Source organism: Callospermophilus lateralis, chromosome 11 (genome assembly GCF_048772815.1).
Source record: "Callospermophilus lateralis isolate mCalLat2 chromosome 11, mCalLat2.hap1, whole genome shotgun sequence".
NCBI lineage: Eukaryota > Metazoa > Chordata > Mammalia > Rodentia > Sciuridae > Callospermophilus > Callospermophilus lateralis.
In genome coordinates, this window is record NC_135315.1 from 1903563 (window position 1) to 1927335 (window position 23773).

The 23773-nt window shown below is 49.5% G+C and overlaps 1 protein-coding gene across 1 annotated transcript in view; it reads right to left on the minus strand.

Moving 5' to 3' along the window:
* Rptor (regulatory associated protein of MTOR complex 1) overlaps nucleotides 1–23773 on the minus strand; it is a 337753-nt gene that overhangs the window by 136366 nt on the left and 177614 nt on the right. The window lies entirely within an intron of this gene.

Consider the following 23773-nt stretch of genomic DNA (forward strand, 5'->3'; position numbering starts at 1 on the left):
ACTTATGCAGAAGTGGTCGGGCTGCAGAAGCCACTCAGCACATGAGTGGCAGGATGTCCCCAGGCCACCTCACGCTCTGGGAGAGTGGGCCTGTAACTGTAGCAAGGCAGGTGGAAGCCACAGCCCCACAGGCCTACCACAAATCAGGGGGTTCTGTGTGGTTTGTGGTGCTGGGCTGGAACCCAGGGCCTCGGCGCCAGGCCAGTGCTCCACCACTGAGCCACCCAGCCTCACCAGTTTTGAAGGTCTCTGTCCACAGGGTCCTCTCACCCCTGCTGTTCTCACAGGGAGGAGGATCACACAGCAGCACTGCGTCTGTCCTCGGTGTCTGGACCTACAGGACCTCACAGTGTGTGGCACATAATATTGACATACCTCCCTACCCCACCCTGTTAAAAGGCTTTCCCTTTCCCCTCGCTTCCTCCTGCTTCACCAGCATGGGGAGCCGTCCTTCTCAGACTTGGCCACTGCCCGTCACTATAGGGTGACTCCACAATGGAGGGTCTGCAGTGCAGTTCCACTCTGACAAGCTCAGAGTCAGGAAGACTCCAGGGAAGGGCTCAGTCCCACAAGACAGCCCCACTTCAGACACCAGTTGCAAGACCCAGGCCACCTGAGCTTCTGATCCCTGGTCTCCTCCTCCGATTTGACAGCATGTAGGGGAACTCACAGGACCCAGGAGGGCCCCTCACCAACATTAACCGACACGACTCAGGAACTGCCCAGTGTGTTGGTGTGGACGAGGTGTGCAGAGGAGTACGTGGCTTCCACATGCTCCAGCTCTTCCCTTTCAATGCAGGCCTCACCATGCAGGCTTGAATCACTGGCCACTAGGAGCTGCACTCAATCTCCACGCCCCCCATGAGAGGCAGGACCTAAGGTCCATTCTTCTAGTCTCGCTCAGTCCTTCTGGTCATCAGCCCCCACGGAGAAGCCATCTCAGGAGGAAAAGCCATCTTGCTAGCTTACGAAAGCCCTGCTTTCTGTGCCAGAAACCTGGGACAAAGACCAAATCTTCCTTTTAATCACACCACGGGGGTTACAGGAGTAGGTGGCAGGCCCTGCACAATGGTTCTAAGTGCTGCTGAGTTTAACTCACTCCATTTCCTACCCCAGCCAGAGGACGCTGCAGCAGAGGACTCACAATGCTTTCTGCTATCCACCAAGGCAAGTTTAATCTAAGAGCCCTTTCGCTGGCCTCTAGCTGGATGGGAACTGCAGCCTGGCCGGGAATCTGTGATTCTGCAGTCTCAGGACAGTTGCCACATGCTAGCAATCACCAGGCCTATGGAGGCTGTGGGTCCCCGGGCCAGTGGAGGTGCTGACACCCTCAATCTTTAGCACGTTCCTTCTACACATGGCCTATTCCTACAAGTGCCCAGCCGGGCCCAGGAGAGACCCAGTGTTGCTATTAGGTGCTAATGACCATCTTGGGGCCATCTTTCCAGGTCTGTGGAGAGGCACCTAAAGTTCTCCGGTGTTTTCTACAGATGGATGTGTTTCTGTGTGGGGGTAGAAGAGTAGAAGGTATAAACTGGGGAGGGAAGACAATCAGGGTTCAAAGACACTCTCCACCCCTCGCAGCACTTGCTGTTTCAGACTGCAGCCATGACTGTGATCATCTGCAGCATCTCCAACTCCTCAGTGTCCCCTGGCAGCAACGCCAGGCGTCTGTCCAAGTGCTCACCTGTGGTCTCTGGCTCTCCTCTAGTGAAGGATACACTCAAATATTTTGCCCATTTAAAAAATGTTTTTGTTTTCCTGTTGGGAGGGTTCTACATTCCAGTGAAAGTCTTTTGTCCTGAAATTTGCTGGTATTTCCTCCCAGAACGGCAAAGCAAAGATTGTGACAAACTCCAGTTTATTATCATTTTCTTTTATGAAATATGCTTTTGAAGTCATACTTAAGAACTTCTAAAACAAAGGTTGACTACTATGTTCTTTTTTCTCCTCTTAAAAAAATGTTACTTTTCTAAAATCTAGAAGATTGCCTGGGGTTTGATGGTGAGGTCTAGAGTCCACCTTAAGTTAAACTTTATATGAGGTATAAGTTACAGAGCAAGGTTCATCTTATCAACAGAGATATCCAGTCATTCCAGAAACACTGGTGAAGATACTGTCCTTCAGTGACTCATCCTTGCAGCTCTGCTGAAGTCAGCGGGCCACTTCAGCACGGATCTGCTTCTGGCCTCTCCATTCTGCTCTACTGGCCCACGTGTCTGTCCTCTTGCCAACACCACACCATTTTGAGTTCTGTAGCTTTATAGCAAGTTTTAAAGTTGGATAGAATCAGTCTTCAAACCTTATTCTTCTCTTCCAAAATTACTTGGGAACACTAATTCTTTATAAACATTAAAATCAACCTATCATTATTTACCTAAAAGCCTGCTGGCCTTCTGATTAGATCAAATTGAAGGTGTCGATCAGTGTGGTAAAACCTGGCATCTCAATGACAGTGAGTCTTGCGATCTGTAGACTACTTCCCCATTCATACAGACCTTCTTGGACGTCTTTCTTTCCCCAGGGTTTGCAGTGTCCAGCAAGACACTCTTAAGTACTCTGTAACTTTTGCAACCTTACAAAGGGTTGCCCTGTATTTTGCACATTAAGACTCAGGGTCTAGGTTAGTTGCGACTTTAATTCTGATGAATGCCACTACGCTCTGGCAGCATCAACTTCTTTTGAGACTTCTCTTGTACACAAGCTATAGCTGGGCCAAGTGGCTAGGTAGCAGTCACCTTGATGAACGTGCTTGGTATGAAATTCTGAACCCTCCCTTCCAAAACAGGTACCTGGAGGCTGAGATGATGCACTGTCTGGGACTACAAATGCCAGTTTTTTCAGACCGCCATTGAGACACAGCTGGTGGTGACCCCCTGTGAAGCCTCAGTCTGAGGCCTTTGACTCTGTTGGCAGCTTGTTGGCATTAAGGACCTACATGAGTGCCACCCTAAACAGACTGGTCACCAGGGCGATTTCTTCCATGCACTCAAGGGAGTCTGGTTCACCTCCAGCCCAGGTACTCAAGGTATCTTCTTTTATCTATTTTTGCCTATATTTTCATCTATTTATTTGGTTTATTTTTGTTTTTTTCTGCTTTTGTGTACACTACAGCAAACTGACTTATTCAGGAGTCATGCCATGCCATGCTTGGCTGATCATGTAATGAAAGGCTAAAGGGACCAGCCCCGACCAGAAGAAGCAGATCGCCAAGGTTTAAGTGACACCTGGGATTGGAGAAATGGACACAGCTGGCTGGTCCAGCATAACAAAATGCTACGTTCTTCAAATTTGGATTTCTGTTAATGCCAAGTACAAGGAAAATGTACTAGTGGTACATTTTAGTGGTTTTTCTCTCCGACAACCTTATTACAATCACTTACCAGTTCTAAAACTGCCTTGGTAGATTCAATGGATTCTCTAGAAATGAGTCAGTCACTTGCAAGTGTGGATGGTCTTCCTCTCAATGGGCCCCTCTGTTGCTTCTTTCCTCGCCTCTGAGACTGAAGGTCTTCTAGCACCATGTTGGACAGTGTTGTCCAAGTCCTGTCTCGTCTGAGAGCTCAGTGGGAGGACAGCATTCAATTCTCCCAGTAAACACGACACTGGCTGACAGTATATTTCCATGAGGCTGAGAAATCCCTTTGTATTCCTGGTTTGCTGAGTTTTAGACAAGGAAGGATGTTGAAGTGTTCAGCTTTTATCTGCATTGAGATGACATGAGTTTTTCTTTAAATTGTTAAGGTGGTGGATACCACTGACTTCTGGACAGGGAACCAACCTTGCATTCCAAGAGTAAGTCAGTCCCACTTGACTGGAAGTGCTGTCCCTCTTCCCCACTGTGCTGTAATGAGTATATGTTAGTTTTCTGACCCCACTTGCTAGCAGGGACTCAGAGGGGTCCTAATGACTATAGAATGGGGCTGGTCCAACAGGGAAATGAACTGCATAAAGGCTCCTGAACAGGGGACCCAGAGCTCCTCCTTTGGCAAGTAAGTGCAGGATGGGGTGGGCATGTGGCGCGCTCTCTGGCTCTCTCCACTAGGCAGGAAACCCCTCCTGCTCTGCTCTGCCAGTGTCACTTTGGGACCTACATCCATGGCACAGTGGGGACCAAGGAAAGGACCAAGCCCTGAAAACCTATCCCCACTAGTCATTCAGTTCCCATGCCTGCTCCCCTCAGTCCTCAGGCCGTGGCTGTCTGGGCTGAGTGCAGTGTGAAGGGCAACTCCTCCTCCATCAGTGGGACTGTGGACTGGCTCCCAAGAGCCTGCAAGAGTCCCTGGAGGTCTCTGCTGATGAGTGTCATGAAGCCCCCACAGCCAGGTTACTCAACCCATCCTCCTGAATACAGAGCAGATGGACAGAGTGTGCAGATGCCAAACATCACTTAACAGCAACCCAAAACAACCTGCAAACAATGCACCGCTGAAATGAAAACCAGCAAACCCCTCCAACTCTCCAATCCAATCGGTTAAAAAGGCGGTGGGCGGGGGGGGCAAAAAAATCAAAAACCATCCTACTGGGACCCTGGAGCTCTCTGCTTCCTGGCTGCCACGCCCTGAGCAGCTTCCCTCCCAGGCTCCCTGGCTGGGATGTGCTGCTCAATTCTGGCTCAGTGCTCTGGAGCCAGCTGACCATGGGCTGAACTTCTCAACACCTGAGCCAAAAGGGAGTTTTCCTCCTCTAAGCAGTTCTTGGGAGGTTTCCTGGTTGCTGCAATGCAACACCAGGCAAGTGCTCTAAACAGAGCTGGTCCCCCAGCTCAAACCTGTTTTTGAGGAATCTAAGACTTCAAGGGAGGCTCCTGGACTCTCACACTTTGCTGCCCCTGAGGTTACCAATGACTCATGCTGACTTGCCAAGCAGAAAATCAGCACCCCTTCTGAAGAGGCAAATCTGTCCCTAGAGGCAACTCTCAGGATACAAAGAGCACAAGGAACTGCCAGGAATGCTCCACCGACAGCTGTGTCGACCACTCTTTAGCGTCGTGGGGCCTGTGCACGTTAAACGCCACTGTGTATGTTTAGAACCTAGCGTATTTGGGACAACTTCAGATTCTTGCTTCTCAGCCTAGGATTCAAGTCTCAGTGTGTTTTAATCTAAAAAAGTAAAATCACAAGGCTGTGTTTACACTTCATACTGACAAACAGATACCATACTGCCTGGAGCCAGGCAGACAGGAGGGAGGGCCACAAAGGACAGAGCTTCTCATGGTCGCCTCCCCAGCACCCCTCAGGAGCCCTGGCTGCCTGTTTTAATTCAGGTGCCTGAATGACAGTGGTGCTGAGCAACAGTGATGAGGTGGTGATGCTGCAACCCCTGGGAGCCACAGTGCTGTACTGAGAAGAGTAACAAGGAGGGCAGCCGAAGGGGCACGCTGCCCACCATGTGCACCTGCACCTCCATTCACTCCCTGTCTGGGAAGCAGGGTGGTGTCGTGGCACACCCATCAAACTGTTTCTTCAAGACATTTGTAATTTTTTTTAAATTACAAAGAACTGAATACTTAAGTTATAGTCTTCCACTGGGCTTACTCTTATCATGGTTCTCTCTTGCCATCTGATTTGCTCTTTCTATGTTAAGAGGACATGCCCTTGACCCCCACCTTCCCCTTACACTCTCCAGTCAGCCCTCATGGAGCCAGAGGCCAGTCACCACCTCTGTGAATGAGGAGAGGAAGGCGGCTGCAGTGGCCCCAGGCTCTTTCCCACTCACCACTCACCACTCACCCACTACCTGGAAAGGGTAACCCCATTTAGAACTCGGGCCAGTAAGATTCTGGGTGCAGCAGAGCTCGTGAGCTTGTGCTGGCAGCCTTCCATGGCTCACTGTGCAGTCAGTCTGTCCCCATCACAGGGACAGAGACAGATATCACTGCAGAGCTCTGAAGCTGGTGCACGTTTCCTGGCCAGTAGCCAAGCCCCGACTGCCAAAAATGAGGGAAGAGGAGATCAGCTGGAAGGAATTAAAACAGGTCTGGAGCAGAGCAGAGCCCCAGCTCCTCCGCCTCCAGACACAACAGCAGCCTCCAGCAGAGAGGCAGCCGGAGGACTTCTCACCAGTTCTCCTCTTCCTCTGCCAAGGGGTCTCCCTCTCCAAGCAGACTCCTGAAAGACGAGAGCTGGGACAGACACTTGGTTACCTGGGCTGACCACACCCCTCCTTAGTCGGCATCTCAGGCCAGGTTCTATTCAGGTCTCCTAAATAGGCCAACCACCTCAGCTGCCGCGCTCCCACTCGAGATGGCACCGCAAAGCACACTCTCAAAAGCATCCTCAAATGGGGCTATTTTTGAAGATGTTTTCTGTTTAAACCTGGGAAGTTTTTCCTACTATAATTCTGAATATTTTGCAGGTACTTTTCTGCTACATCAGGTTTACCTCCTAATGACCTTAGGCGAATTGAGCCATGCAAAAAGGAAGGGCGGGCTGCTTCTGCTGCTTGAACTTGAGGTTGTGTGACCAAAGACACAATTTTTAAAAAAAATCAAACACTCTGAAACGCACAGGTCTCCACCTGCCAACATTCTTGACCCTCCTCCCAGCTCAGTGTATAGAGGGTTCAGTAGGGACCACCCAGTCACTTAAGTATCTTTTGTGGCAGGCAATTTATATGTGTTGCTCTCATTCCCTCCGAGAACCCACCTCCAGAGCAGAAGACTGGGAAGAGCCAAGGCAGCAGCCCTACATAGTTTAGAGGACTTGATGATCTATAAGTGTACACGTTTTGCTCAATGAGAGGTCAGCGGATTATCGCAAAAACTCAAATCATGGAAGGGGAAGAAGAGAGGAGGAGAGAGCAGTGAGGCGAACCCGGGCAAGGAGAAGTGGGAGAGCAAGCAGCTGCTGGGCCTGCAGGTGGATGGGCAGTGGGCAGCTGGCTCCCAGGGGGCGTGCATCTGCTCTGTACTGACATGTAAGATGGAAAGAGCCTATAAACCGCATAAGAGGCAAGGAACAGAGATGCGAGTTTATCTTGGGTGGCAGTTCTGCCTGAGGAGACTCACTCTTTGCAGCTCCACATGCCCAGCCCCTCTGTGCCGGCGGCCAGTGTCTGTGTAGACAAACCGCTTCTATGCTGACGACTGAAGCTTCCGTGGTTCTGCCCCGTCTAGTCATGAGGACTTCATGCATGTTCCTCTCCTCTGGTCCCCTTCCCTCACCCACAGGATTCTCCCCACTGACTGCCTCAATCACACTTAGGAATAAAGTGCCAGTGTTTCTGAACCTTAACAGCTCCAACACAGCGTTAACTTCTTGTGAACATTTATCAATTGTGCATTTGATGAGTACCAGACATTTTAGCTGCTTTATGACCATGAGCACATTAACTTAATAGAAGCAGATGGACATGATGACAACATGCTGGCTTGAGGATTTCACAGGGAATCTCGCCAGATATGGAAAACTTCCACCAGAGTAAGGTGTCCACAGCAGGCGAGGCCAGCGGTACAGGTCAGGTGAAGAGGCAAAGCCAGGCACTTCCCACTTCTCTCCATCCTCAGCAGCACTGGAAGCAAGGTGGGAAGGCCCATGTGGCAGAGGCGAGGAGAAAGAGCAAGGACCACAAGCTCCAATGTAGAGCATCCTCCACCTGATTGTTCCTCAGTTTGCACTTGCCCCATGGTGGGGAGAGACTGGTGAGCTCGCACACTGCCCCACTTGCTGATTGTGTCTGCTTGTCCCTAGCCTGTGATTTACACAGGAGGCCAGCAGCCAGGGACGTAGCCCTCCGTTGGAATTCTCTACAAATCAGCCCTCGAGGTTCCAGAGGCGGATGGGCCCACTGTGAATAAGGGGCAGGCTGGAGGCTGTGGGATTTTACTGAGGGAACCATAATGTGAACACTGATGGAGAAGGAACAACCCAGATGCTGCTTCCTCCTAGGAGCCCTGGCTGAGCCAGATTCCCCCCTGCAGGTCCCCAGAGCACCTGCATGCACTGCTAGTCACAGGACACAATGACAGTCCCAGGGCTCTGTTCAGACTTTCAACAAGGCACCTGGAGGACACTTAGAGTGTCCTGCGATTCATTTTCACTTACTTTCATGAATGGTTTTGTGTTTTTATAGGAAGAAGCCCATATCCATGAAAAAAAAAAAAAAAAGCCAGTTCACAATGGTGGAGCGTGCAGACAGGAGCTGCGCTTCTCATTCCCAGTCCTACCAAGGTCCTTAGCCTGCGTCTGCAAGGAGGCTGAGACAGGTGTGGGCTGGGGTGTGCACCCCAGCATGTCCCCATTCTTGCTACTCCAGTGGCTATGGTGGGTGCAAACTGCACAGCTTGGTCCAAACACCATGGAGATAGCCCTCAGCGGTGGACAGCCGCTGCCTTGCGAGCTGAGAACACTCATTGTAGATTGGACTTTGGGCTTTTGTTTTTTTGCTGAAGTAAGTAATTTCACCATCTATTCCTGAAGGAACGCTCTTTTAAACATTGAGACACAAGGAAAAGGTGATGAATAAGAAATCAACAGTAACGTTATAACAAGAATGAAAAATCATTAAAAAGACCATTTCTTGGGCTGGGTTGTGGCTCCGTGGTGGAGTGCTCACCTAGCATGTGTGAGGTGCTGGGTTCGATCCTCAGCACCATATAAATATAAAATAATAAAACAAAGGTATTGTGTACAACTACAACTAAAAAACATAAAAATAAAAGACCATTTCTTGGTAATCTTTCTTTCTTTCTTTTCTTTTTTACTCAGATTAAGCCCAGGGTTTTGTTTTGTTTTTTTTTTTAACCACTGAACCCTACCCCTAGCCCTTTTAATTTGTTTTATTTGTTAATTTTTAAATTTGGGGTTTGTTTAGTTTCTTTTGGAACTCAGTGGTGCTTTACCAATAAGCCACATCCCCATCCCTTTTTTATTTTTTTTTAATTTTGAGACAGAGTCTCACTAAGTTCTTAGGGCCTTGCTAAGTTGCTGAGGTTGGCCTCAAACTTGTGATCCTCCTGTCTCAACCTCCTCAGTCACTGGGATTTTAGATATGTGCCACCACCCCCAGCTTTCCTGGAGATTTTTCTAATTGTTATGTTCAAACAAGAGGGTGGCAAGGCTTCTGGGAGGTACAGGTGTGCCAAGAACCTGGGATTTTCTTCCTGGGGCTTGGCTCTCAGCCAGTTCATTAAGGAAGAATGTGGCCTGAGAGGGCTGTGTCCTAATTCTCACCTGCCACTGAGATCAGGATCCTGGAGAGATGGCTGGCCCTAACATCTAGTGGCATGGAAACAGTGTGATTCTGGTGGTCCTAGTACTGCTAGGGCTGAGATACAGCCCAGGGGTAGGGTGTGTGCCTGGCATGTGTGACAGATTTGATCCCCAGCACTATAAAGATAAATAAAGATTTGCTGGTGATTTGATTAATCCATAAAAGGAAAAAAAATATTTTTCAAAGTTGTTATATGCTCATGATGCTGAAATTGCAAACATTTTGGAGTAGATACAAATAGTCCTATTCTGTCTTTTCCTAATTTCAAAAACTGCATAATTATTTTAAGTTCTACACAATAAACTAACCCAACAGTCCATCGAATGTTGCTGGGATGGAAGCATGCTAAGCCGAGGCTCCTCCCTCTTTGACCTCTAGGATTCATTGTTCTTCGCCTACACTAGTCCAAAGTCACTCCAGTAGTACATCTGTCATTCCTAGGAAGACCTTTCTCAAGGCCAAACACAGAGACAACACCTCTGCACCAAGTTTCCAGAGATAGTTACGTGAATAACCATCAGTAAAGCTGAAGGGAACATGACCCTGACACACATGCCAGATGGGAAGTGCTCCATACTAAGGTGCTGACTAAGAGACCGCCTGGCTCTTGGGGTCAGCCCAGCCCTGACTCAGTCAGGGGCACAGCGCTCGCTCGCTCGCTCGCTCGCTCGCTCATGTTTACCTAAGGAATCGGGTCGCTGTGTCACCTGGGGCCTCCTTTCTCTGACTCAGTGCTGGTTCTTCCTCTCAGTGACTTATAGACACACAGAACAGACTTTGCACTTTCTCCATGCAAACACAACACTTCACACCTATGAGCCATCTGACAGGCAGCCTGACCTTTCAGTTGAGAGGTGTGGTGACAGCTGTTGCATGAGCTATGCCCTTTGACCTACTAATCCCATTTCTGAAAACAGCTGGAGAAATGCTCCAAAACAAGGAAAAGCTCCGAGGCTCTGCAAAGACAAAAAAAAAAAAACTAATTTTATATTAAAGGGGAATCCTTAAGTAATTGTGCCCATAAATATGATGAAATATTGAATTTGAAGCTAAAATACTGGGTGACAACATAAAATGGTAATCTTAAGTAGCTTTTTAATTTTAGAAACAAAAAATAAAAAAATATATATGAGTCCAATTGAGTAAAACTAAGTACATATATGGACAGAAAGGATCAGGATCTCCAATAACAAAAACAGCTGGGACTCTGAGTATGTTTTCTTCCATTGGCTCCTTTTCATGGTTTGCTATCATAATATTGTTTGTGCAGTAAGAGGAACGAAAAGAAAGGCTCATTCTGGGGCTCTGTTCACAGCGAGAACACTGGGACCATGTGGCTGAGGAGGGAGCCTTAGGCCATGCTCACCTGTGGGAGACCAACCTTACACGTGACTGAGTCACACTCCCCAGCTCGGTGCTGAGGCGCTCAGTCACAAAAATATGGCAGAGCTTTCCCCATCCTTCTTGGGTTCGAGGGTCAGTGTCTAGTGCATGGATGTGTCTTGCTACAGCTCCATGGGTGAAGCTACGCTCACGTGTTCCTTTGTAATATAACCCCTTGTCCTGTATAGGGTAGAATCTCCTATGGAAGTGCCTTGTGTGTGTGTCCCCTTCTCTTACTGTGGCCTTGGGTGTGGCCTACCCAGGTGTCAGTCAACCTGCTGACAGTGGACATCATGAAGATAGACCCAGCCCCCTGAAACCTGACCCCTTGCCTCATTTGAATAGCTTCTCCTCAATAAAAGGGGTCAGCACCTGCTCTCTCTCTGTCTTCCTACTGACGATTAAGGTCAGAGGAGCCGTCACAGCAACCCCAAAGACAATTTGTGTCTCTTGTGTGGTTATTTTGTGCAGCCCAGTCAGCCCAGTTTAACTGGAGCCTTTAAGTCGTGAAGACAGAAACCTGGCACTCACCTGTCTCGCAGCCTGAGCCCTCTGCTCCCTCAATTGCACGGCTCTTGCTGCCTTCCACGTTCTCAAGCACCCCAAGAGGGCCGGAGAAGAGGAAAGCAAACCAGGGAGCCCAAGATCAAGGTAAAGAGAAAACTAGGAAGCAGCCAAAGAAGAAAAAGAACACAGAGGAGAGGAACGGCTGGAGACGGAAGAGTGAAAAGCCTGCCCTGGCCTTTCCAGAACCCTGCGGGGTTGGCCCTGACCACCTCGGTGCCAAGGGACACAGCGGGAGAGACCAGACTTTGAGAGAACAACTCAATTACATGCAAACTTTCCAGGCTAGAGAAAGGAAAAGAAAAGGCTGAGTGAGGACACAAGCTGTGTCAGGGGCCACCCTGATTCTTGGTGGCACTTTACAGTCCCTTGCAAACATCAAGGACTCTCAGCTAGGACTGGGATGCACAGTGCCATTCTGCCTGGACTGAGGCCTTGGGGCAGCATGCATGGACATCAGCTCCTGCTGGCAAAGGCGGAGTGGGCTCCAGGGGAAAGCATGCAGGTTTGGGGTCCAAGTCCTGGCTCCCATAGGGCTCTGCTGTACATTAGGCTGAACCACTGGGCAGGTGCATGCTGAGCATCTGGTCCCTGATCAATCACACATGGATGCTCCTGCATTAGCTCTGCTTTGAACTGCTCCTGGGCTATTAGCAAAGGCAAACTGGAAGCCATATGGGAAAGAGCGTTGTGAATTAGAGCATTTTCTATCAGCACGCGGAGCCCCGCTCACACTGCTGTCTCCACCAAGGCCCTGTGTGGTACGCCTGTCTTCTCTAGTGATGGGAAGTGGAGCAATCTCACAGGTTCACCCCAAGAACTTGATGGCTGGAGAGCAGCACGGCACACTCAGGGTGGGAACAGGACCTGTGGTGGGGCAGGGGGTGGTGGTGCAGGGTGCAGCCAGGCCTCCTGAGACCTGGCTTCCTCAGGGACCACAACGTCCACATTCACTGACACTAGGAGCATATCCACCAGACACAGGTGTGTGTAAACTCACAGCGGGGACAGCGCCTGCAGCCCTTCCTCAGCATCCTTCCCAGCCCACCTCAGAGGAGGCCTGTGTCAGGGCACTATGCTGCCCCGAGGCAGGCCCACCCCAAACCCAGGAGCTGCCCAGAGGGGACATGGAGAGCCAACACCTGGGGAGACACAGCACAACAGAACCAGTGCATGCAGCACAGTGCCAGCACTTGCTCCAGAAAGAACCATTTACTGACACCATCATGACAACATGTCCTGAGCCTCAGAAGACTGCACATCAGGCCACCAGCCTGCTCAGGGGCCTACCCACAGAAGGGTCCTGTGCAGAGAAAGCCAAGCCAAGTGACACCCTGCAGCCACCGTCCTAGAGCAAGGCCACAGTGCTCACTGCACAACCCAGATGCTGGCCAGGCAGTAGTTAATGGCTCTGACCAAGCCCTCAGCATGAAGCACACCCCCAGTGGCATGCCTTGGAGCACTCTGCAGGCATAAATCAAAAAAAGGGAGGGCTTCCCAACACACTTCAAGCCTAACAACTGGCATGTAGTGAGAAAGAACAAGGAAAGCTGACCAGTAAAAGGAAGAGATAGTTGAAGTGGCTGCTTCCCTGCGCTCTCAGAATACACTGCTCAGCTCCAATGTGGTCGGTAGACCTACTCACCAAGGCACATGAGGCTACGGCTTTGCCTCTTCCAGTTGCTGATTTGGGGGCTGGCAGAAACCTCCCACCAGCCGGTTTCACAACTCCTCAGGACTCTAGTGACAAACTGCAGATGGAAGAATAGTGTCCTCGCTGGCCTGGCGCCGAGATGCTGCCCATCAGGGCAGGCCTTGTCTCCCATGAGGCTACACATGTGGCCAAGGCACTTTCACTGCAGGGAACCTATGAAGGAGTCTCTATGTCTCCACCTCCCACTGTGAGGGTGTTCTGTTGTAGAGATACATTTATCTGAGGAAATCTGATTTAAAAGATTTGCATTTATTAAAGTCATGTGAGTGGTGAGCACAAAGAGGCAGGATGGTGACAAAGAACAGAGCTTCTGCTCACTCATCAATATGCCTTTACAGATCCGGGGCTGGGCACCTCCCATGGATAAAACAAAGTCCAGGCCTCTGACAGGCACCAGGGAGGCTGAAGCTATAAAACAGGAGCAAAGGGGCAGGCAGAGAACAGGAGCCTTGGTTGGGAACCACACTGGTGCTGGTCTTGATGACCACCAAGGGGCACAGCTAGGCACTCAGCCAAAGGGCCAGGGCAGGAAGGGCAGCTTACAAATCAGACCTTGGGGCATTCCAGGGCTTCAGGAAAACTCTAGAAAACACTCAGCATTCGGATGCAACATTAGGGAAGAAAATCAAGGGCAGAGGCCTCCCTTTACTTATAAATCAGCACAGAACCACAGCCATCCATCAACCACAGGACCGCCACCCTGGCTCAGGACATGCATGAGCAGGAGCCCACTCCAGCCCCCCTGGAGATCCTGCTGCATGTCTGTGCTGCAAGATGGCTGCTGCTCTGGTCAGTCTGCTGTTCTCTCCCGGCACGGCCTGGGTCAGCCCCACTTCTACAGGGCAATTTTCTGGGGTGAAGCCCTGGGGCGCGAGCCGAACATGCCAGGCTGCTGGTCTTCCCGTGGTCTAGGAGCTTCCTCCTCTTGTGTGTTCATTTCATTGGCTTAGTTTTTTCTCGCTTCCTTACTGCTTTGTTTATCTCGGGGAGGGGGAAGCAAATGGAAAAGAAGGTTCTATAAGCTGATCGGGGAGCGTCAGAACCATGGGACACTCGGCAGCTGGAGCCCTCTCCAGCACTGGCTCCTTTCAAGGAAGGACACAGATGATGCCTGCCTCTCCAACCTCTCCCAGCAGTAAGATGTTCTTGGGAGTTCAGGTGAGCCGAGGTCACAAGATCTCCAACCAGGCCTCACACCCCTTGAGCCAGTTCTACACAGCAAATGGTTTCTTGAGGGACTATTCACAGTGATTACGGTACCCTCAAATAAAAGAGATGGGTGATAAAAATACCTGGATCCCCCATCTTATAATCAATTTTTGTAAAAACTTATGGGTTTACATTCAAGCATCCACTGGTCAAGAGTTACAAGCCCATGTGTAGAGATGGCTGAGTGACGGTAAAGAGGCTGCCAGTTCCCTCCCCTGGGCAGCCTGCTCATCTGCTGAGCCCTGGGGCTATTCTGCTAACACCTGTCAGGCAATCGCTCCCTTAGCCCTCTCCTGCGGCCTTCACTGTCAACTTCTCTACAAGGTTCTTCAGGTACTTTAAATAGGCCCCTCATCTCTGGGCCCAGAACCCATGCCATCCATCTAAGCATGCTAGCACCACACATGTTGCTTCTTATAGGGCCACTGCTCCCAGCAAAACTGACAGGCATCAAATGCTTCTATATCCTAAAACTCCCCACCTTCTGTAGTCATAACACAGAAGCAGAGATGACCACACTGAGTACGCCAGTCACCACAAACGTGAGGAAGGCCACAGCTATGAAGGCCAGCTGTGCTGAGCACACCTGCCCGAGTCCCCCTGCCAGTTACTGTACTTACAGCCCAAACGTCCTCACTATGAACGCAGGGCTAGAGGTGGCTCATCCCTACACTCCTGCTGCAAGGGCTGGTAAAGCCGATTTCAGTGATGCAGTTGATGTGCAATAAATGCTAGCCAATAGCACTCTCGCAGTCCTAGCATTTCAGCCACACTGCAGGAGCAGGTGGATGAGGGGCAGGTGCCACATTGGAGAAGACACTGAGCGCTAATCCTTGCTGGGCAAAGCAGCTCATAACGCAGCCTCAGAAAGCACAAGCTGAGGTACCAGGCACCCTAGAGACCAAAACAAGTGTGCTGGCAGAAACTCCCAAAGGGTGTTAATGGCCTCGGGTCCCTCTTGCTGGCTGGCAGCTCTGGAGGGCATCAGTGAAGACAGGTGGAGGCAGAGGCACGAGAACAGCTGTGGGTGTCTGCCATGTTCAGAATCCCCCTCCTCACATGCCAGGTACCTAATACATTCCCCTGGCTCTTCAAGGTGAATGTTAATTTTTCTTTTACATTTCAATCTTTTTCAAACTATAAATGATCCTGCTGAGCTGCATCCCATGGGTAAGAAATGCTTTTCTTGTCATTCAGCTTTGAGTATTTTATCATTTTAAAAATACTTCCTCTTTAATCCAAGGTTTTAGTTTTCAGAGTTTTAAAAATGTCCTCTTTTTGTGATGGAGTTCCAACTCTACTGGGTGGTCTGACAGCAGAATTCACATGCTGCGGACTCGTCGAGATTATTACAGCTTCCTCTGTATTCGGGTACACATTTTGTGAATGGCCCATATGTGCTAAAACATGATGTGCATTTTAAAAAAATACTTATATTTTAGTTGTAGTTGGACACAATACCTTTATTTATTTTTATGTGGTGCTGAGGATGGAACCCAGGGCCTCACACGTGCTAGGCGAGTGCGTTACTGCTGAGCTCCAGCCCCAGCCCCATGATGTGCATTTTTTGTTTGTTGGACACATGACCCTATACAGTTCTACGAGGTACGGCTGATTAACCTGCTATCAACTGCGGGCAGGTGAGGTGTGGCTGGGGGACAGGGTCACTGGGGTATGCCTTGGAAGGACACATCTTCCCTGGAGCCCCTCCTCCCTCTCGCTGCTTCCTGGCCTCCATGAGCTGAGCAGTTTTCCTCCACCTGGCCCTTCCACCACGATGTTCTGCCTCATCTCAGGCCCATAGCAATGGAGCCAGCTGACCATGGACTAAACATTTGAAACTGGGAGCTCAAAATGAACTTCTCCATTTCCAAGTTTTTCTTGCCAGGAATTTTGGTCACAGTGACGAAGAGCTCACTGACACACCTTCTTTGCTTCTTTTTACCTACGTGGTATCTGAGATCCTAAGTACATTCCTGTCTTCTTTCAGGCCTCACTTTCTGTTTGTCAACAAGGTCTCATGGTCAAAGGCACATTGGTCATGATCAATGTCCTTCTTGATCTTCTCCACTTTTTCTTTTGTCCCTTTCAACATTATCTCAGATTCTGCTTTGATTCATATCAAAAGTGTCAACCCGTGAAGTCTGCCAATCCCAAAAAACCAAATGCCAAATGTTTTCTCTGATATAAGGAGGCTGATTCATAGTGGGGTAGGGAGGGGGAGCGTGGGAGGATTAGACAAATTCTAGATAGGGCAGAGGGGTGGGAGGGGAAGGGAGAGGACATGGGGTTAGAAATGATGATCAAATGTAATGGACATTATTATCCAAAGTACATGTATAGAGACACGAATTGGTGTGAATATAATTTGAATACAACCAGAGACATGAAAAATTGTGCTCTATATGTGTAATAAGAATTGTAATGCATTCCACTGTCATATATAAATAAAAAAATTAATACAAAAAAGAAATAATTTGCTGAGATAATCATAATTTTTCTTTTTTGTTTGTCAATCAGGTTAATTACAAATATTAAACCAAACTTGACTTTCTTGGACAAATCTCCTTTTGTTATAATGTATCTTTTTAGAATATATTGTTGGATGGAATTTGTAATTAAAAAAAAAAAACAACTGTCAACCCAACTTTATTAGTTCATATTTTTCTTTTCATCCTTTGATTTCAACCCTTCATGTTTGTTTTAAATATACGTCTTGTATCATGACTTTGCTCCTCAAGAAAAAAACTTGAACAGCTCACAGGCAAAGTAACCAGCCACTTCACCTCGAAACTCGCTCTAGCCCCTGACTTCACAGTTTCCACTTGTTGCTCTCCTCCTGTTACAACTGCTGTTGGTGAGAAGCTTTCTCTCCTGTGGGAAGCCCCACTTCCATGCCGACCTTTTGGGTCAGATTCTCAGTTGAGTCATCAAGAAAAGAATATACAGCAAACCTCACAGCAGTGTCTGTGGGTTTGGCGACTGGCACCTTAGCTACCTAAGTCACACTGGGCTGCGCTCTCCACTCTGCCCCGCCTCCCACTCTCTCACCTGTTCTTGGTCTCAGCTGCAGGCTGCTTCTCAGTCCAGTCTTCAATCACCCTCGGGATCTCCAGCTGCCTTCCCTCCTGACTGCTGTTCCTCTCTCACACCTCCAGTGCTACCTTTGGTCAATGTGGGTATCTCTGTCCCCACTGGGTCACTTCTCTTCTGCAAGAGAGGTGGACAATTCTTTCCTTCCTTCCTGTACCCTCACAGGGGGCACGTGAGAGCAAAACTTCCCATGTTGATATGTGCATGAACACCACGTCACTGACGCTTGAACTCCTTGAAATTCCTCAACTTGATTGAAAGGAAGTAAGTATCCTGACCTCTATTCAATCCAAAACAGTGTCTACCATCCTCACTCCTGATGTCAGGGCTGCAGGCTGCACGACACAACGGCATTCATCTAGTTCACAGCAAGCCCCACATACCAACGGGCACCAGACAGGTCATGATCAGCCATACACAAGTATGCCCAGAATGAATCTTAAATGGCCGCATGCCACTCAATCAGAGGGACAGGAAACAGCCAAAGGGAAAACACATTTGTGACTCTTACACTGCACAGAGACACATGGCGAGCAAGGCGACGATGTCATTGTTCATTCTGAATTACCAAAATCAGTTTCTGAAAATTAGAAGGACTGAAACAAAAACGGAAGGAGAAAAGGCAAAGTCTTCCAAGACCTATTTCATCTTTGAATAAGAGTCGCAAGTAGCCCTGCCCCGGTACACATGAACATGTGCTGCACATGTGAAGCAGGGCTGTGTCGGGTTCACAGGCTTCTTTAACAACCATGCCTAGCTTTCCGAACCATTATCTTACTGAGAGAGAAAGAGTTGGGAGAGACCTTCCTGAGCGTTACTGACCAGAACAACTGAGGTCTCTCGTTCTCTTTCTTTCTTTCTCATGGCTTCATAGATTTGAGTCCACAGCTGGTCAGCTCTCTTGTTCTGGGCCTGAGGTGAGGCAAGACACCATGGTGGAAGGGCATGGTAGAAGAAAGCTGCTCAGCTCACAGTGGCCAGGTACCACAGAAAGGGAGGAGGGGAGGGAGGGGAAAGGGGGCTGGGGACAAGACACCCTTCCAGGGCATGCCCCTAGTGACCTACTTCCTCTTCCTAGGCCCCACCTCAATGAGCCTCACTACCCTCCAGTAGTCTATTAAGATAATGAAGCCATCAATGGATTAACCCACCGAAGAAGTCAGAGCCTTCAGGATCCAGTAACCTCCAATCACCACCCCAAGCCCTACTGCACTGGGGACCAAGCCTTCGGTGTACAAACCTCTAAGGACACTTCATATCCACCCATGACATGAGCATTGTCTTCTTCTAGGTCATCTACTGTCCAATAGATAAGTACCGACAGTCATTTTCAGCTCAATCCTGGCTCCATTTTCTGGAGCAGGAACTGGCAAACTATAGCCCTGGGGCCAAGTCTGGACCCTGATGTGCGGAGAGCCAGGCTGCATGCTGCTCGGAGTACCTCCAGGGTATAGCAGCAGTCTGCTCAGAGCCACTCCTTCTGAGAAACTCAAAAATGCTAACGCAGAGTGGCTTGGTAACTTGTCTGGGCAAACAGACAACTACTCAATGTTGGACATACAGAGTTTAATAAATAAATTGTGCTAACAAATATGGGCCACCTATGAACTTCCTGAATCAAACCAGAAAAGTATGGCTGCCTGGGCATTATCCAACCCGTATCAGAAGAACCAGCCATGAGCTTCTCAGTTACCAGGTGTGATCCCTCACCTGAAACCCAGAGGAGGAGGAAACCCCATGTCTGAGCAGAGCACATACACCCACCTATCATCAGACCACATGATGAACCTATCAGGAGATGGACCAGTGATGGACCTACAGCCCTCTGCCCTAACCCTAACCCCAGGCTTCAACCCAGCTTCAGCTCCCTGCTTCACATGTGGTCTACTTCTGACCTGCCTGTCATCTGGACCCTAGCCTAGGGTAAGTTCTGAGCTCTGAACAAGTTTTTGGGCTGGTTCATTATCTTATCTGACCATCTGCAGTGACTTGATTTTGTATCTGCTCCCTGCCTTTGCTCTCACAGCAGACTCCTAAGACCCTGTGACCACATTTTGGAAATCCACACATCTCACTGTGTAAAGCATAATGTGTGACTTGGGTGTTACAGATATCAGAAATTAAGACTGGAACAAAGGAAACTGCGTTGGCCCAGCCAATGACTGCCAATGACCACGGGCATTCCATGAACTCCAACTGCTGAGAGTGACGTGGCGTGTGAAATTGCTGCTGCTCTGGAAAGACAAGAGTGTGTCTGGTCTGTGCTGATGGCCCTGGCTGCTCATGGCAGCTTGTTCTTGTAAATAAAGCTGTACTGAAACATAGCTGTGCTCACTGGCTTGGCACTATATCCTCAGCTTTCTTACCACAACAACAGTGTTGCGGCCTTTGACCCCAAAAGCCTAAACCATTGACGATCTGAAGCGCCACAGAGAAAGCCTGCTGACCCCAATCTGAGAGCTACCCTGAGCTCTCCAGCCTTTATGTTGGGGGATCCTAAATCCTAAAGCCCAGGCATTGGTTAAGCAGAGCACAGGGCACTGACACAGCTTAAGTGGGAGTGTGACACTCGCCAAGTGCTTCCAGCGGTCTAGGACACTTCCAGCGGCCATGGCCTGAGGACGCTGGGGCTTCTGCCTGTGAGACGGTGACAGCCTACAAACACCAACATCCAAAAGTACACACAGAGAAGAGCTTGAGAAGCAGGCCACTGAAAAGTTAGCCCTTGCTGACCTTTCAAGGTAAAATCTTGGTTTATCTTTACTTTTCAGTAAATTTTCTGCAAAGAATATATGATCCATTTAAATTAGAAATTACTGACTTTTTGTGGGGTGGGTACTGGGAACTGAACCCAGGAGCACCCTACAACTAAGCTACATTCCCAGGCCTTTTTATTTTATTTAGAGCCAGGGTCTCAGTGAGTTGCTGAGGCTGGCCTGGGACTTACCATCCTCCTGCCTCAGATTCCCAAGTGTGCATGAGTGTGCCTGGCTTAAGTAGATTTTCAAATGAAAAAAATAAAGCCCTTAACTCTGACAACATGAATAAGTACTGTCTGACAAACTATATTCCCTTCTTCATTTATAAGAAAAAAGTTTTAAAATTCATCTCTTGCAAAAAAGTGCACAGTGCCCCTTCTACCAACTTGAGCCTAAGGGCCTAGCAACATGTTCTCTTTAATCTGACTTCAGCACCTTGGTATAGCAAAGCGTGGTTCATGGTAAAAGATCTGCCCACCCAAGACACTGCTTGATTGTTTTAGGCAGTGGCTATCTGAAGACAACTGTCTGCAGCTGTGGCTTATCGGATCCAAAGTCTGCCTTATGGTAACTGTATTAACTTGATTTGTCTTTCACTGCATGTCATATTAAATGTGTATTTTAAAGAAATTTAATCATATTCTCACTCCAAAAAGAATTTCAAGCAGCTATGGAGTTAATGCATCATGTCTTGGCAGACAGAAGCACATTCCTGGGGAGGGCAAGGGCCTGCCCTGGAGCCAGGAGGCTGGCCTCTAAGTAGAAGTAACTCTCTGGAGTACCTGGCCACTCACGAGTGGAGGCCTGTGCTTGCTAACTCAGGGTGCAAGAACACAGTGCCAGGGAGGAGCTCACCAACTCCATGAAATGGCCTGTGTCTGGCCACAGGATCTGGGAGTGGCGTGGCAGAGCAGGCGTGGGCAGGCGCGGAGGTTGTTCCAGCCTCCACTGGTGTTGTTTTCCTTTCTCCCTCCTCCCTGCATGTCCATTCAGCTGCCTTGATCTGGGAATCCCCGACCCCCAGTGAGCCCTGGGTTGGCAACCGAGAGTGAAGCTGCAGCACAGGGTCTATTTTGTAGCTGGCGTGCACTCAGCAGTAACGGCAAGGAGTCCATGAGGAGAGGTGGGAAATGAGTGGCCAGGGGCCTGCTCCCCAGTGGATCCATGTGCTCCTACAGAAGCTCCTGCCTTCCAGTTGCACTGCCTCTTTTACCTTTCATTTTATTGTTTCTCTAGAAGGTGCCCGTGAGGTCTGGTATGGTTACAGCCAGTGAGGTCCCAGGGCTCCTATGGTCACCTGGCTCACCTTCACAAGCATGACTCTAAAGATATCTACTCATGTGAACAGCTCAGGGGCTCTCCCAAAGAGCTGCAGGCAATGAGAACATTCAACGCCTCCGCAGTCGCCCCAGGCCCACCCTCTGACGTCATCCATCTCCTCTGAATCCTCCCTGTCCAGAGGGGCTGCCCTTCTCACTCCTTTGGGATGCTGCCTGCACTAGGCACATCTGTCTGGGAGCTACCTCTGCTTCCTCCAAACTTGTGCTGTCAGTAATGCTCAGATTCCACTTTCAGCTCATGCAAGGAGACCTCTTGGATCCCACAGCCCTAGTGATGTCCCTGAACTCTGGGAAAACAACAGGCCCTGGCTTATGTTGGGTCATGCACTGCCTTGAGAAGCTCAGGGTTTCTCTGCCTTGCACAAAATGCCCACTGAAGCCCAGGTGAGATGGGGCCTGCCTGCAATCCTAGCACTCAGAAGGCTGAAGGAAGGAGGACTGCAAGTACAAGGCTAGCCTGGGCAATTTGGATGCTGTCTCAAAAATTAAAAATAGAAGAAAATACTTGTAAGGGTAAAAGAAATTAAAGTGTAAAAGACCGGGCATTGTAAAGTTTCTAAGCTGCAAGGCCTGAGTTAAAAAGTAAAGGACCAGGTATTGTTAAGTTCCTCTGCTACCCCCAAAACCTGAAATTCCTGTAGCTGTTAGGACAATACCCGAACTGCCCAGTAAATATTCCCACTGACCCTCTGGTTGTTTAATAACCTAGGACACTGTGTAGGCTGGCATGTAGGCATTCAGGGCCCAAAACCAATCAGTTTGAATGTGTACCCCGCTTAGGAGTGACCAATCACCCCCGTGCGGCCTGTTCTCGCCAATGAATGTACTAATCATGTTCAGGAATTGTTGTTTGATTTTCCCGCGGTGTATGGTGATTTGTTAAAGGAGACTGTGATGTATGTAAAATCCCCGCCCTCCCCAAAAAGTGTACTTAAGCACTGCTCAACTCCTGCTCTGGGCTCTGGGCTGCTCTCCCTTTTTGAGTGAGCACAGAGCCCCAGCACGCTGGATTGGATCCTCAATAAACCCCTTCTGCGAATTGCATGAGTTGGTCACTTGGTGGTCTCTTCCTCTGACGTTTGCCGGACCCTTACATACTAGGATGTAGCTCAGTGGTAAAGTACACTGGGACTCAATCCCTACTATTAAAAGAGAAAGAAAATAAAAATGCCCATTTAAAAAGTGCATTTTTGCTTTAGGGCTACATTTTAACTTCAGCTGGAAGATGAGGGCTGAGACAAGTCTCTGTGTGCCCTGTGGAGCTCAGTGTGGGCACTCGGCACCCAGCTGGAACTGGGCAGTGACTCACTGCATGAGCTCCTGGGTCACAGGGACAGCAGCTCTTCCTGGGGGCATAGTTCACACAGTGCGGACGGGGAAAGAACACTGTCCTTACAGGCTAAAGCAGGCAGATACCCTTGGAAGGGAAAAGGGGCCGAGAGTGAGGCAGAAGGGTGGCGTCCCCGTGCACCTTCTTCCTGCGAGTGTCTTCTGTCTCCTCTTGTTTGGCTGGAGCCCCTTTCCCAGTTCTGGGTGAGGCATCTTTGTGCCCCGGCACTTTCTCCTCTGCCACATTCTGCTCCCAGTGCAGATGCTCTTCTGCGCCCACCTCCCCCCCGCGTCCTGGCCCCTCTCCTTGTGCTCCCTGATGAGGGCCTCTGTAGACCCGGCTGTCGTGCTCTTCATTTCAAAGGCTGCAGAACCTCTGTTTCTACTTGGCCCTCTCTACATTCCTGTCTCCTGCTCTTACTTCTTGTTACCAGTAACCTCCCTTTTCTCCTCCACTGGGTACATTCCCACTGGACAATGGCTCTGCTCATATAGTCCTCTGGTCCATTTCTGTCCGAATTGTGGTTGTGCTCCTTGGGTGTCTGGCGTGGCCACATAAGGCTATATATTGGGTTCAGAAGACAATGGCCCTGGCCAGACCCCGTCATTGTTGGTAGTGTGGAGGGAGGAGCACAGGCAGCAGAGACACACCAGTGCCCTCTCTGTAGCCTGTCCAGGCAGGCCCTCTCCTCCTCCTAACTTCTCAGAGAGAAGTAGCCCTAGAAGGAGGCCCTTCCCTGGTAATCCCAAGTCCTGGGGGTTGGGAGAGAGTGGGAGGGAAACTGAATGGCTGGGGGCTGCCATCCAGCCAGCCCCACTCTCTTGACCCCTCATCCCTGGGTTGGGGTTGACCTGGACTTTGCTGCAGAGGCAAAGCAGGAGGCCATTTTCCTCCAACATAGCACCTCAACAAGCTCAGATCACCTCTGCCCCAGGCTGTGGCACCCTGAGGGGTCTCCGGAGGGCTGATCACTTTGTTGTCATCATTAGCCCCCAAGACCCACACTTCTCAGTAGCTTCTCTAGAGTCTGGATAAGAGACCAGAAAACGGAGTTTGGGTTGCAAGGCTGGCTGGGCAGAAACCCCAAGAAAGTACCCCCACAACACTACAGTGTGTGCCGTGGCTGCACAGCTCCCACCCAAGCACTAGGAAATGTTTATCTACTGGC